The 15,023-nt window shown below is 39.8% G+C and overlaps 1 protein-coding gene and 1 long non-coding RNA gene across 5 annotated transcripts in view; one reads left to right on the top strand and one right to left on the bottom strand.

Annotated features, from left to right (window-relative positions):
• Window positions 1–975: 975 nt before the first annotated feature.
• Window positions 976–3,859, bottom strand: LOC128842169 (uncharacterized). Its single transcript, XR_008445947.1, has 2 exons — window positions 3,728–3,859; window positions 976–2,176 (listed from the first exon to the last, which is right to left on the bottom strand). It is a non-coding gene; the product is annotated as an uncharacterized LOC128842169 (long non-coding RNA).
• A 794-nt stretch (window positions 3,860–4,653) lies between these two features.
• BRINP3 (BMP/retinoic acid inducible neural specific 3) overlaps window positions 4,654–15,023 on the top strand; it is a 326,305-nt gene continuing 315,935 nt past the window's right edge. For 2 of the 4 annotated variants that reach the window (XM_054036464.1, XM_054036461.1), the window contains exon 1: window positions 4,654–5,058. The gene's annotated coding sequence lies outside the window, so the exon portion shown is untranslated. Of the gene's footprint in view, window positions 5,059–8,290; window positions 8,349–15,023 lie in introns of those variants that run through there. The other 2 variants (XM_054036465.1, XM_054036463.1) reach the window with 2 other exon arrangements.

The following is a 15,023-nucleotide window of genomic DNA, read 5'->3' as shown; positions in this document are numbered from 1 at the left end:
TGTTTTTTTAAATCTCCTGCTTTTTAAGTCAATCTCATTATTTGGATACCTTACCCATAATTTTTTAACATATGGGGTTAGCAATTCATTGCCATTTTACTTTACTTAACCTTAGCCCTCTATCCTGGCTTAACCATCTTACTGTAAAATTATAGTAGTTGCTCTACAATTACATCAGCCATACGAAAAAGAAGATCCATCTATTCCATACCAGTCACCACTGTATATAGATGAAAGGAGAAATTAATAGTTGATAAACAGTATTTCTGATGGTGCAACCGCATCTAACCCCTCTGCTGATGAACACGCACAGTTTCTGGCCCAGTTGTGTTACTAGATTAATTTTCTCTTTGTGGAGGGCAGCCAATCTCAGAAGAGTAGAGCAATATACAGCATCCTATGGTGTGAGTTTGCTAACTCATGCAGGTTTCAGGTATGTGTGTGAGTGTATGACTTTGTATTAAACATAGATAAATAACTCTTTTTTTTTTTAATTGGGGGAGAGAGGAAGAAAATATACAGAAGCAGCTCATTCCCCATGAATGAAATGTTGAAAAATACTAAATTAGAGCTCTCCAGAAAAGGCAGGGAAGAAAGTCACTTCAGTGTAATAGAGTGAACCATGTCTCGATTAAAAACAAGATATCAAGGTCAAAAGATTTCGATAAAATACAATTCTATCTTATATTCTGTTTGTTTTGTATTGTGCAAACACTCTATTCATCTACTGATTTAGTTTAATAACTGTGGGTGTTAAAAGAACTAGAGACTGAACACGAAAGATTCAAAATCTGAGAAATGTGACAAGCCATTTAAAAAGAAAAATATATATAGTATAAATAGATGGCAATTAAATATTCACTGGTGGGTTTTCTTGCTCAATATGCAATCTTTCTGACATTTAAATCACAGCTTTTTTTAAAAAAATCTCACTAATGCAAAAACACTGACAACATAAGGAGTCAAGAGATTAAGCCTTTTTGCTTTAACTTTAATTACTTTGTCATTATTTCAGTTAAGGGCAAGGCACTTTAGTAGGTTATCACATTTCTCCTCCCAAGTGTTTCAAAAGTCAAGTACAGTTTCCTCGGACTAAATATGTAGTGTATGAAATATTTAGATGAAAAGTTATAGCAGAATAGGATGCAGAGAATTTATTATAGCTGGTATATAGGCACTTTAAGAAGGTGGCAGTATTGCTCACATAAAATGTTGTCAATACAATTTTTTTTTGCAAGAAACCAATTGCAATGTAAGTGTCAGTGCTGTATTTGCCTGATAAATTACATGCAGCCTCAAAAAGCTAAAAATAAACTTGTATGGGGTTTTGGAAGAAAGATGAGTGCAAAAAAGACATTGATAATGAAGAAAAACAAAAAACAAATTGCTGTGTGATATGCTGTTGATGTGTGTATGTGCAACTTTCACCCACATGATTAATGTTAATAACACTTTTATTGCATCAGTTTTTTTTCAGTATTTAAGTAAAATTCAACTGCTTCAAATTTCAGTATTCTGGCCCATACTGGGTAATATCTGGTGACTTTACATTAGGGCCATTGTAAACATTAATGGTAAATGCACCCCTGACCAAAGTGCCTACACAAGTCCTATGCACCACTGAAGTGCTATTTTGTGGGTTTAAGTGGAACTGAAGCAGCCACTAGGTCTTGAGCTGATCCTCTGCACGGGGGTGAATTTCACCCCAGGATTATTTTGCATTTATTTTCCTGAAGCATGAAGTATAATAATAACAGAGTAAACATATTAATTTAAGAAAGATTAGGTGAGGTGTCACTTGCTCAGCAGTTAGAGTTGGACTGCTATTAATATTAAAAACATGAATGTGTGTGCTGTGAATACTAGAAAACAAATGTAAATCAAATCACACGGTGTCCATTGCATCTTGAGATGCCTTGCTATGAAATTAAAATTACTATAATTATGAAAAAAAAGATTAAATGACCTGATCTGAAGCCCTGTGAAGTCAGTGGAAGTCTTTCCATTAATTATAATGGGTTTTGGATCAGGCCCTAAACGAAACCATCTTGAACAGTCATCTTCACTCGTAATCTTCTGCAAAACCAGTCCCCCCCCCCCACCTGCAAGTTTCCTTTATCAACAAGATGACTTCAGAACAGTTCTGGCTAGGACATCATTAGGACTGGCATAAAACCTAAAGAGAAAAACAGAAAGGCATTAGCATATCGACATGTCTTTAAAAAGTATCCCTCAGAGCTTGCCAATGTTCTTAATAATAAACACACAAAAAACGATATTGCTGCACGTGCACAATCTGGCACTGTTGATTTATCCCATCCATACAACTTTATCTCACTGACTTTCTCTTGTGTTTTCCTGGGGATTTTGTTCTTTTCAGAAAATGGACAATGTCCTTATTGAATATCTTGAATCCACAAGTCTATTTGATAGTCACTGCAGGTTTGATGCACAACAATCTTTGTTAAGGAGAACACTGACGTTTATATAAACAAAGTGACCTTTCCTCTCACTAGCATTGGGGGGGGGGGGGGGGGAGGAAAGCAAGGGGAGAAGGAAAGGGGAAAGGAAGGAGGAACGAATCCTGTACTACTTGTTGCCAGCTTTGACACTCGGGAATCATTGATGCTCTTATAAAAAGACTAATGGAAATTAAATGTAAAACAAAGGTGTTGACCAGTTTACACACACGAGTACACGTAAATGACTGTAAGAAAGCCAAATTGAGTGGTCAATGAAATCATCAGAAAAACATATATTCTTACTGAAAAGCCGACATCGCCTAATTAATCCATACAATACAGCATAGTGACTTGTATTCAGAGTGTAATTCCTACAAGACAACGAAGTGCAATCTGCATGCGGGTTAACATATACAGTCATGTCGCGTATTGATGGGGCTCTGATCACTGGAAGCATGGTAGAACATGGCCAAGCTATGTTACGCTTGTAAAAATTCAAGGATTCCACAGCTTCCTGCTGGGTCTGCAGGCTATTAATATCGACATATTAAGGCAGGCAATCAGGAATTAGCTTTCATTTCACTGATGTCAAATTGTCAACTTGACTATGGCTATATACTGAGAGGGACAGTGAGGATATGGAGAAGGCGGGAGCCCTGTGGCTACTCCTCTCCCACCCGCCCCACCCCCGCACCTTGAAATTCACTACACACTCAAGAGCCACTATTATGGAAAAGAGAAAAGGAAATTTTCCACTAACCCAGCTCGTGATTTACATGCAGAGAGCAGGCGAATGAATAGCAGAGAGAAGTGGTGCGCGTCTTTGGCCACAGAAGAAAATAAGATTACTTACTTACTTACCAGGGATGCCTTGCGCCAGGGCAAATGTTTATTCCCTCGATCACCCACCTCCTCAAGTCACTCCAAGAAATCAGTCTCCGGCATTACCCCCTCCTTCCCTTCCTCTCCGTCCAAGGAGAGGGAACAAGATTGAGAGCGAGGGAGGAAAGATAGGAGAGAGGGCAAAAGGCTACCTGGGAGTTCAATGTCTAACGTCCCTGGGGTGGGGGGGGGGAAATAAACCTCGAAACACAAAATCAGGCACCTAGGATCAGCAGACAGTCCGCTGGGAAAAGAGGCAGCTCGGAGGAGGAGAAGGATCCTTAGAGAGGGAAGGAGCTGACTTAGAAGAACAATAGGGTCTCAGATAAAAGGCTTGGTTAAAAAGTAGCCTTAGGGAATGGAGGGGGAGGGGGTAATCTTACCCGGTCGGTACGGCAGCTATCGCTTGTTCAACTGCAGCCTGCGCGGTACGAGGATACGCGAATGGCACAGTCACGCCGCAGACAGCAGCAGAGCCATTTCTCACGGCCTTTGCCGAACGCGAAAACCAAACACAGAACATAGCCCCCGCCCACTCCCAGTCCCCCAAAGTGTCATCGCAGCCCCACAGCCATCCCCGACACGGGGACCCGGCGGAATCAAGCCCATCGCCTTGCGAAGGGGATTTATACGATCACTGGAGGAGCTGGAGCTGCTGCTGCGGCGGCTAGTCACTTTCTCTTTCTCCAAAAGCGCCGTGCTCCCAGCACAGCTGCTTTCTGCTCCTTCTTCCCCGTAGCATCTTCTACGCTACACTTGTTCCCAGGGCCGGCTCCAGTATTTCTGCCGCCCCAAGCAAAAAAAAAAAAAAAAAAAAAAAAGCCGCGATCGGCGTTGGCAGTTCAGTGGCAGGTCCTTCGCTCCTAGAGGGAGTGAGGGACCTGCCGCCCGAATTGCCGCTGGTGCCGTCCCTCTCCCTTGGCCGCCCCAAGCACCTGCTTGTTAAGCTGGTGCCTGGAGCCGGCCCTCCTTGTTCCTCGTGCAAATCACGGTAGATTTAGTCCATGGTTTGGTGTGGTTAGTTCCCCCCAGCCCTTCGTTATCCCCTGTCACCCCCACCCCATGGTGTTGACTCGCGGGGGTTCAGAGGAAAGCCACGGTGAAGGCACTGACTTCATATTCAAGTCCTAGAAATCATGAACCGCAGCCCAGGGTATCTCTGGAGAAGTACAGACCAGTGCAGTATCTCTGAGGTTGCCCCCTCTTGAATTCTCATTGGATCCTCCCCAGCTCCCTAAATCATTCCCGCTGCTATATCTATCAGCATGACTACAGCCTCGTTCACTAGTTCTCTCTGTATCTCATTGTCTCCACCACATCCTTGTACTTCTCTGTACAGCTTTCTCTGTGCTCCTTCCTCTCGAGCTGGGTTGGCAGAGCCTCTCGCCTTTTTAACCTTTAGAAAGTCTCACGGTTTGTTATTATTTATCTCTTTTGCCTGGGGATCATCACAGACCCCACTGCCCACACACAGACACGCACACTTTTCTTGGCATATTCGATTCTTTTATCTTTCTCTCTTTCTCACACACACACAAACACACAAAGTGGTTTCTTTTACTTGGCGGTGTGCCACCAGGAACTGCTGATTATTTCTAAAGGGCCACCACCATGCAGATCACTTTTTTAGCTTGAAGCTGAAGATCATGGAATGTCTGCTTGGATTCTGGCTTCGTTTCGCTCACAATCATCTCGCTTCCTGAAATTTCACCTGGTGAGTAAGTTTATTTCCCACGCATGCCGTTTTTAACAAATTTGACACTAATCTAGAGTAATGTTTAGGTCTCGCATTTTAATGCTTTATCCTTTACTTTCCGAACTCGAAGAATTACCAAGCATCAGCCCTACTTGACCGCATCCATTAATGTTACTCACAGCCAGAGGCAGTAAGTTATAATCTGCACCACGATTACACTACATTCCGCTGCTTATTCATCACATTTTATTAATGTTTGCATCAGACAGTGTACCTGCTACATCCCTTGCTTCATTAACCCGTTCCTCAACCCCACACATATACACTGGCACTTGTAAGTATTTTGAAAGGACGCATTATTTCTATTCAATATACTGTAGGAGAATTGGTCATAGAATCGGTGTGTGTGTGTGTGTGTGTGTGTAAGAGAGAGAGAGAGAGAGAGAGAGAGAGAGAGAGAGAGAGAGAGAGAGTTCATTACTCTTGCTGATCCCCACAGAAGAAGGCTGTTCAGGTTGGTTAGGATTTTGCTTTATTTTCCATCAGTTCAATGAAAGAGAAAGAGAAGGGAGAGATTTTCAGACCTGATCAAATATACTCGATGGAGCTGCACGGCAGGTCTTGAAGTTGAAGGTGATGTCTGGAATTTGGGTTTATGGAAAAGAGGCGTAGTTTGAGCATCCTTTGGACGCCTCTTTTTCCCTTCATGACAGAGGAAGGGAATCCTGGGGAATTATAATAATTCTGGCATAATTCTAATGAGCAAACTTGCTCTCACCTCCTTCCTGCACGTCCATTTCTGTTCGTACCTTCTGATTACACCCCTCCGCCCCCATACCTGTATTTTACTACAGTGCAGACAGCAGCTCAGGAGCCAGCTGTGTTTTTAATAAAACGCACGCACATTTACATGGAGCCCATCTTTTGACCAACTGAGGACTTTTGCTTTCGCTAAAAAACCCAGTTAGTATAGAAATAAAAAATGTCAGGTGCCTTCATGGAACCATTTGTAGCAGGGTCTTTTAACATTCATATTTCTTTAATTAGAGATTATCCACATTCAATAGTAGAAGATGAGGAGGGGAATACCTTTCACAGCGAGGTATTAGTTTAGTTCCATTTCACTGTCGACGTGATTTGGCTTGAGCGGGGTATGGTACGTGATACGATCATGTCTATCACATTGCATACATGGATCACGGAAGCAACTCAGTTTGTGATCCTAACAGGTAGATGGGCCAGTGAGAGAGAATGAGGATCTGATTGAATGTGTTGGCTGGTAGATGTGAGAGGAGCGAAAAGATCAGTGTTCTCTCAGTACCCGCTCCTATCCCTGAGAGTCCTCCTTCCTTCTCCTTCAAGTGTTGGATTTTCTGGGGAGGGAGGAGTTAAAAAGCCACTCAGCCCTCGGATCCAGTTGAGAAAGTCCATTTCCCTTTCAGCTCCTTTCCTCTGGGCTGAGTATGGAACCCCTACGCCTCGTCACTTTGCTACAGCTGTGTGTGACTTTCCGTTTCAGTCTTCCCTCCAGGCGAACCTATCGGGGGCATCATTACTGACCGTTCTCCCTCACCCATTCAGCCAGGGTTTGTGTAATTAATCAAATCCCAATAGGGGGTAGTGAATTGCGCTTCCTCTGCTGCTGCTGGGATCCTCCACTACCAAACGGGTCAGAGGAAAGAAACTTTCAGTGCAGTCAGATCCTTTTCCCCACCCCAGATGTAGCCGAATGTCTAGGTAAGTGCATTTCAGAGGCTCTGCCTAATTGCTGTTATTAATTGTATTATTATTATTATTATTTATTAATTACCCCCCGCCCCCCGAACGGTAAGGTGCAAAATGAGGAGAGAGGATTTCATTTGTGCATCACCTACAATCTGTTAAATGTTTGCACTCTGGAAAGGCGATTTATACGCAATCTCCCAGGGTGAATGGCACCCTCTATGCCCTCGGAGGGGGGTGGGCAAGGGTTAAGGTATAGCATTAGGGAAGCTGACTTGGTTAGAGCACGTTCAGTTGATGGACGGTGGGAATGCATCGGAAATAAGAACTGACATAGGTTGGCCCGTGTGGCTTTTTCATACTTACTGGAGGAATAAAAAAAAATCCTTTGCATACAAACACCAAATAAATCAATGCAATTAATGTAGTCTAAATGGGCATTTGCAGCCATCAAGCATGAGGCATGCTTAATAGAGAAGATTCCCATTAGCCTTAATGCTTCATTTCCAGCGTTCAACAGTTCTAACCAGAGGAAACCCGCTGCTCACCACACCATCAGGATAGATGACTCAGATCTGTAGCCTCATTCAACAGCCTGACACTCTCCCCTCCCCCCTGTCTTGTTTTGTTTTAAAGGCGTGATAGTGCGTAAATAAAATTAACTCCCTTAGGGGGAAAGACCTGCAATAGCCAGCTTGGTTTCCTTTAGGTTTGTATAATAGCCTTCCTAAATTGTCTTCACTGCCAAAGATCACCAGAGCTACCATCGATCATCATCATTTCCCCTCAGTAGCTTCATGGATCCTGGGCTCAGATCCTGTTCCAGATCTTAAAATGATTTTGAATCTTCCATTGTGAGTGATAGACACTAAGGTAGAGGTGTCTTTAGGGGGAGTTAGTTTCCTGTCTCCTTTATAAACACACTTCACAAGCAAGTAGGGCTGACCATTAGTCTGTATTTGAATTCTACTCAACTCTTGAAAGTTTTGCTTTTCTTTTGGGCGGTGGAAGAGGGGGGAGGAGGGAAGTACAGGGCTCTGGTAGTGTCTGTCCTTCACCGGCAGAGGGCGGGGTTCCCAGAGTGGAGTGGGTGAGTTACTTTTGCAGCCAGGCGGCGGCAGACTCTTGTAGTCTCTGACGGCTGGAGTCCTCTTTCTCGGAGTCTCTCACCTTAGAGGTCACTTTGCTTTGCATCAGTTTGAGGAGCACAAAGTGACCTGCACCATCTTGCATTACCCCTCCCAAAGAAAAAGCCTGCTTGAGAATTATCCAGGGGATTTGTTACCTGCTATCTCTCCCCAGAAGATGAGGATGTATCAATTTGTGTAAGCTTGCCAAATCTACTGCACCGGGGTTGACCAGAAAGAGTTAATAAAGATTGCAGGCTGCTCCCAGCATGAATCCTATGTGTACCTCATAGCTATAGTAGCCAATCATAGGCAACAGAGGTATGAACTATAGGATGGTGTAAAAAGCAAGGTGAGGAAATTTGGGTGTAAATTGTCACAGCACAGTGGACTACAGGAGTCTGGGCTGTCTTGGCTTCTGATCTCTGTGCACTTACAGACCATCATGCATTTTAGCAGGTAAGGGTTTTGTTACCAGCAATCTATACTGTGTCTTATTTCTGCATTCATGTGCATTTTCCATGTACATTTCATTAAGTGTTTAATTGCATCCTGCCCTGAATTACTCCTTCACAAACTATTCCATATCATTTCATTTTGGTTGATTGCACCATAAAATTGTTACTCTTCTAAAAGGGGGCCTGGGGAAAACAGTAACATGATATAATTTAATGTGGGTGAGGCATTTCTTAAGGCTGTATTAGTTTAAAATGTTAATTATTTCAGTTAGAGAAGAAGTAAGCATATGGAAAGTGTATTTGTGCAGTATGGTAATTCATGACTGGTATAAAAATATAATGCATGTGCTGAGTGAAGAATGTTCTCTGTATAGTATTGATATCTGCCACAGATCCCCACCAAATAAAGGCCACTTTGAGGCAGACTTATAATAAAAGAAATCTTTTGTGCACCCTCAGTTAATTAGGGACACAGCTGTTTAGCTGGCTCACAAGTCTGAGAGAAGAAACCATAATATATTATTTGCTAGAAACTCTCATGTCTAACTCTTCTTTTAAATGTTACACAAGAGAACGTTTTTTTTTAAACAAACAAAATATCTATTTTTTAAAAACAGTGTAAGTGGCACACTAAGCATATGTGGATAAATGTACATTAACAGTATAAAGAGTAACTTCAACATCACAGGCTGTATAGATATTGGAGTTTAGGTAGTGCTGTCAATGCTCAAACTTCGAAGTGTAGTACACTCCTATTAAAAAAATTAGATCTGGTAGCATAGCTGTATGGTATGATATGAAGAGGCTTTGCTTTGAAAATACTGTACAAATGTTTAAATTGTAGTGGAGGAAGCAGTAGTCAGACTCTGTTGCATTGCTGTTTCAGAGATATCACAGTTTCATATACAGACGAGGTGCGAGGTGAAAACAAATCTTGCCCTGAATTATTGTCTCTTTAAATCTTGTATATAAGTTTAGGGGGGAAATATTTGGTGTTATTTCCTGTAGCCTTATAACCACCTGCACAGAGAAGAGATAAATCCTACAACATACATTTATCAATACGGTTTCTGCATTTCAAGTGTTCACTCATGAAATGATGAAGCATTGAGAATGAAAATGTTAACTAGCAAACAAACAGCTGAACATTTTACAGATCTCACTGCAAAAGGCAGCATTTGTACAACTAACAATCGCAACAACTTGAGAATCTTTGAGCAATATAATCACTGTCTATTTCTCCCTTACTCTTTCAATTACTAAGTGTCTGAGTTCTATTGTGAAGAATTAATTACACTAGCCCACTAGTTGTTCATGCCAACCTGTGTTTGAGAAGTTTTTTTTTTTAATTTATATAAATGATAGTGACTTTCCACTGCTCTCAAAATACAAGAGATACATGTTGACTTATGGGACTAAAATAGTTGATTTCATTTGGATTAGTTTGAAATCAGGTTTTCCTATTTGACTTTGATCGGTCTAGAAAACATCTACTTTTTAAAATTAAATGGAAAGAAGTAATGTCCATCTAAAACTAATACAAGCTTGTTTTCCTTCACCAGTAGTTTTCGCAAATCTAAATGGAAAATTGGGAGAAGATCAAGAATACTATCAATTTATCATAAATGTCTTAGTTTGCATTTAGGAAACAAAGGTGTGGGACTTTCTAAATAGTAGTTTCTGGAAATATTCAATATTTATCAACTGTCATATGTAACTTGTGTACCCCTCTTTCTATTCCTCCAAATGACTAATCTCTCTAAAAATCAGAGATAGACATTGATTTTTCAAAACATTGTTAACTTTTTTGGGAGTGAAATCACCAGAAGTACAATTTGACAGATGTTTCTGAAATATGCTTTCAGGAAGATCGTGTTAAGAAAGGCTAGCCCATGTGATTCTCAACATGGGTAACTTCATTTTATGAGACTGAAGATTCATACCTTCCTTATCCCAAACTTTACTATTGACATGGAATTGTGTTTGAAATTTTCAACAACAATCCTCCTTTAGAACTTATTGTCTTATTTAGTATGTCTGCTCCTCATGAAAGGCCTGGTGTTGCACCATTAAAAATGACAGGAGTTTTGTTATTGACTTCACTGAGGGCAGGATCAATCACCAAGAGTATAATTTGGAATAAGAATTGGATTTTAATATATATTTTTTTTAAATGTCTGGGAACACTATTACATTACGTGTTGCCTACACACTAGTACCAGAGGACTTCATTGGAATGAATACTATTAAGAGAGACTAGAAGTGAAGTGTTATGGAACTGGTCTTATTGTTTTATATCACACTGTTCAAATGATGTAAGATACATTTTTGCTATATGTGGAGGCATGCTAATGTATCAAGAGCCTTGTTTTCAAAAGTGCATGCCTCCCACTGAGCTCCAGGTGCCCTCTGAATATCAGGGCATTACATTGTAAGAGACATTGAAAATAGTGTAAGTAATAAAGTTTTCTAACCCTGAAATTAATTTAAAGAGCCAGGTAGATATTGTTCTCCATGCACTGGGTTATATCATGGCATCAATTTTAAGCGGAACCCCCACTGAAATGATTGGGGAGTTGTACTTAAACCCAGTAGCATCATATAGTCTATTATCAGAAAGAACCAAGGACATTCACTGGAATGTTGAGGCTTTATGAGTTTAACCAATGCACTTTTCACAAAGACCATAGATTTTTTTTCCATCTTCAAAGGAAAATTGACCAGGTGATATATACTGTTAGCTCAATTAAGATTATTAAAACCATAGTGGTTTCTCTTATAATGAGGTGAGATCCCATGGCTCTTCAGTCAGGTACCTTTGCTGAAGCAGTCACATTAATGGTGATTAGAAAATGCTGCACATTTGCAGTAACACCTTCATTGCCAGACTTACCACCCACTTGGTTAATGAGAGAAGTAATTTTGTGACATCATTCATATTTTTACAGTATTTATTGTTTGTAGTGAACAAAGGTCTTAAATCCAGCACTATTTAGATTATTATTTAATCATTTTAAGTTCATATTTATTCATAATTAAAAATAACTATTGTAAGTCGTATTAATTTATATCCCTTTCTTTAAAACCAGCACTTACAAAGCTATGTTTAATAATTACACCCACTACACTGAGCTTGACTGACCGCAAGTAAAGATCATCTCTAAATTCAAACAAGGGAATATTAAAGTGATTCCATTTTTAACATTAGCCAAGTTTTCCATTGCAAATCTCTGTTTTTAAGGAGCTTTAAACTCCGATATAAAATATATACAATCGGTGCTGAATCCTGGTATTACCTTTTGAGGTGTCAAGCTGGGAGTGAATTTTTTTTTTTTAACAAATTATGATCAGTAGTCACTAGATCTTTTGAGTATATATAAGAAAAAAGTTATAATTCTTTTCATTTTGTATTTTCGAATTAAAGTTTTCAAGTACTTTAGTAAAAAAAAGTTAGCGAGATTATTATATATTGGGGAAAAAACATTATATATGCATTTTATGGTCATGAAAGGGGATGGACAGGCAACCTGCACATCTATTCATCTGCAAAATAGATACAACAGCAGTCCAAGATTCTGCTAACCCTTCCACCAGTGTGCTTCAACCCTGAACTGCAGGGCTCACTTAAAGCTCAATACTGAGAGTACATCCTTTTTTCAGTTGGGAGACGTAGATGCTCAGCACTTCCTAGGATCAGATCTTACTCCTTAACTCTATGCGGAGACTTCTAACAAGGGTGCCAGTTAGTGTCAATTGCATCATTGTTAATATGATGAGAGGAAGACCTGTCTATTAGGGAATGTACTAAGACCACCAACTTTTTCACATACAGTCATTGGATGGTAATTACTTTTATCACTATTGACCTGGGATATGAATTTGAACCATCAGTGGCTTAAAAAGAGAGAGGTTTTGTATCTCATTAGCTACTCTCTGAGCCATCCAAATACATATATTTTAACAGTTTCCCTCACATTAACTTGAGAGTCAGAAATGGTTCTTTTCATTTATATAATTATTGATAGGTCAGATAAACTTCTGTAAACAGATTTGTCTTGATTAGGCAAAGTCTTTGGAAAAAATCTCCCTTAATTATTACAGTGTTTCAAATAAATAAATAAAAAGGGGCGATAATTTATAATTAAGAAAACCCCACAAACAATGGGGAACATTTTTTTACCTAAACTATAAATCCTTGTATCTTATTTTTTTATTAGAAAGATTAGAGCTGAAATGTCAGCTTTCAAGTATTAACTGTAAACATCTTTCCATTTGTACTTCTAAATAAAATCGTTTGTTATTTTTACTAGCTGCGTCATATTATGGTTAGTAATATTGCTGAACTACAAACAGTTTTAGAACCAACTTATAGATACACTATCAGTTTACATCCCACCCTTTCTGCCACTACAGGAAAGATTGTCTCTTTAATAAGTCAAAATTGTTCAAATACATCAGAAAATACATTTTTTTCCCCCAGATGACCATGTTTTAGGAACAAGACTGATTAGGAGCCTAGAATAATATATATGTATATACACACACACTGTAGACTGCCCAATCCACATGACATAATTATTACTTCCAATCAAGCATTGTGTATCATCATCCTGAGATGCAATTAAGTCCAGCTGACTTGCTGCGATTTGAATCTTTGCTCAGTCAGCCATAAAGTTCCTGTGCTTAGACCCATAAAAAATTAATAACTATAATGTGAACATTTAAGAGCATCTGGACGTTACCCATATACTAGCTATAGGCTTATACAAACCACCTCCTTCCAGCTAGATAGTGTCAATAGTCCTGGAAAAGGAATACAAATAATTCTGGAAAGTAGAACAAACTTTGCAGATTACAAATACCTGTATAACAACACTTCACTCTGATAGAGTAGTTTTCACCCATCGATCTCAAAGCACTTTACAAACGAACTAAGTTTCACTGTTTTGTAGTTGGGGAAACTGAGGCACAGGAGGTTAAAGTGACTTGCTCAAGATCATCAAACAGACCAGTGGCACAACCAGGCATAGAAGCAGGGGGCTAGAGTTGTAGCTGCCACTTTAGGCATCAAGGTCCCAGATATAGGCACTACTGCTCCTAAACCCTGCTCAGCTGGTGCCAAACTCTGTAGGCACTTAAACTAAGTTGTTACTGAAGTTTACACAGTAAAAGTTTCCTATGTGCCAATGTTCCTGCCTCACTCTAGGAATCTGGGTGGCTGTCTCTTGCCTAAGACCCAGTGGATTCATGAATCAGGGGAAGACAGGAGTTCCTCTAGGCTCTATCTATCTCACCCTCAGGGCCCAATCCACAGGTCCCTTTGTGAATCTAGCCCATGACCTATGCTACATGCTAAAAGCTGTCCATTAAGTGTGAGGACTGGCTAAGAATAATGAGATGCTATTCATGAAGAAGCAGTAGAAATTTGGCCCTCTGCTTAAGTGATATATGAACTGTGTGGTAAAATTTTCTGCAGGTATAAATGGGCACAACTCCACTGACTTGAGTAGAGTTTTACTCATTTACCCCAGCAGACAACTGGACCTAGAGCCTGTTCAATCAAGTAGTAAATCTGTTATGGACTTTGGAGCCCATTTGGATGAAAGGCATTATAGAATGGAACACATGATCTTTACTATTTTGTTTGATACTGCCATCTTTTAAAGTTTTGTTTTTTGTTTGTTCATAAAATAACAGATTAAAAAAAATGTAATTGGAGTGGGGGAAAATGTGGTGAAAGAAAAATGAGACATCACTGAGACCTGCACTGTTGTAGAGGACTTCTGGCTGACTGTGAATCCTAATGAGAGAGACAGGGTTTGACCTGCCTCACCTGAAAATGAAACCAGCCAGACTGAAAGTTTGTGCAAGAAACTTCTAGAGCAGGTGACATCTCTATAAAAGTACAGAATGATGTCCGTTTCCCGAGCCAAGTCACAAGAATCTCCCAAGCAGATGATCAAACTGAACAACTCAGCAAATAAATAAATAAACAAATAATAATAATAATTATTAATAAAATAACTTAAATTAATAAAGGTCTATCTACAATATGTTGGGGCACCATTAGAAACAAGGGGACAAGGATAATGGGAGTAAGTGCAATAACATTTGAGAGGGTGGACAACAGGAAGAAATTGAAGCCAGCGATCCTTTGGGCAGCCATCACTTAAAACTTCAATGCAAAAATGATCTTATTACAATTGATAGAGTGCTCTGCTCACTCGGCCCTCTTCCTAAAGCCAGAGAACACTCATTTGCCATTATTTTCACTCTCCATTACTTTGGGAAGAATGTTTAGCATTTTAGTAGCTACAAGGAAACTTCTATTATATCTGAAGTGCAGAAGATTTCTTACCTGCCCCAGAATTTGACTCAGAACCTCCAGAGACAGGAACTATAAATAGAAAGAAACAGTTCCTGGGGGAATAGGGTGAACAGCATCATCATCATCATCATCTGTTGCATTTTTATATGGCTTCTTTCATCTAATGATCTGAAAGCACTTTACAGGCATTAATTAATTAAACCTCACAACGCTGCTGTGAGGAACGTGTTATCATGATTTTATGTATGGAAAGCTGAGATAAAGAAAGGTTAAAGGAATTGTCTAAAATTACTCAGTGAGTGAACTGGGCTCTAATCCAGGAGCCTCCTGCTCCAACCACTTTCCTTC

This window comes from Malaclemys terrapin, chromosome 8 (assembly GCF_027887155.1).
Source record: "Malaclemys terrapin pileata isolate rMalTer1 chromosome 8, rMalTer1.hap1, whole genome shotgun sequence".
NCBI classification, from domain to species: Eukaryota; Metazoa; Chordata; order Testudines; family Emydidae; genus Malaclemys; species Malaclemys terrapin.
This window is presented reverse-complemented; position numbering and strand designations above follow the sequence as displayed.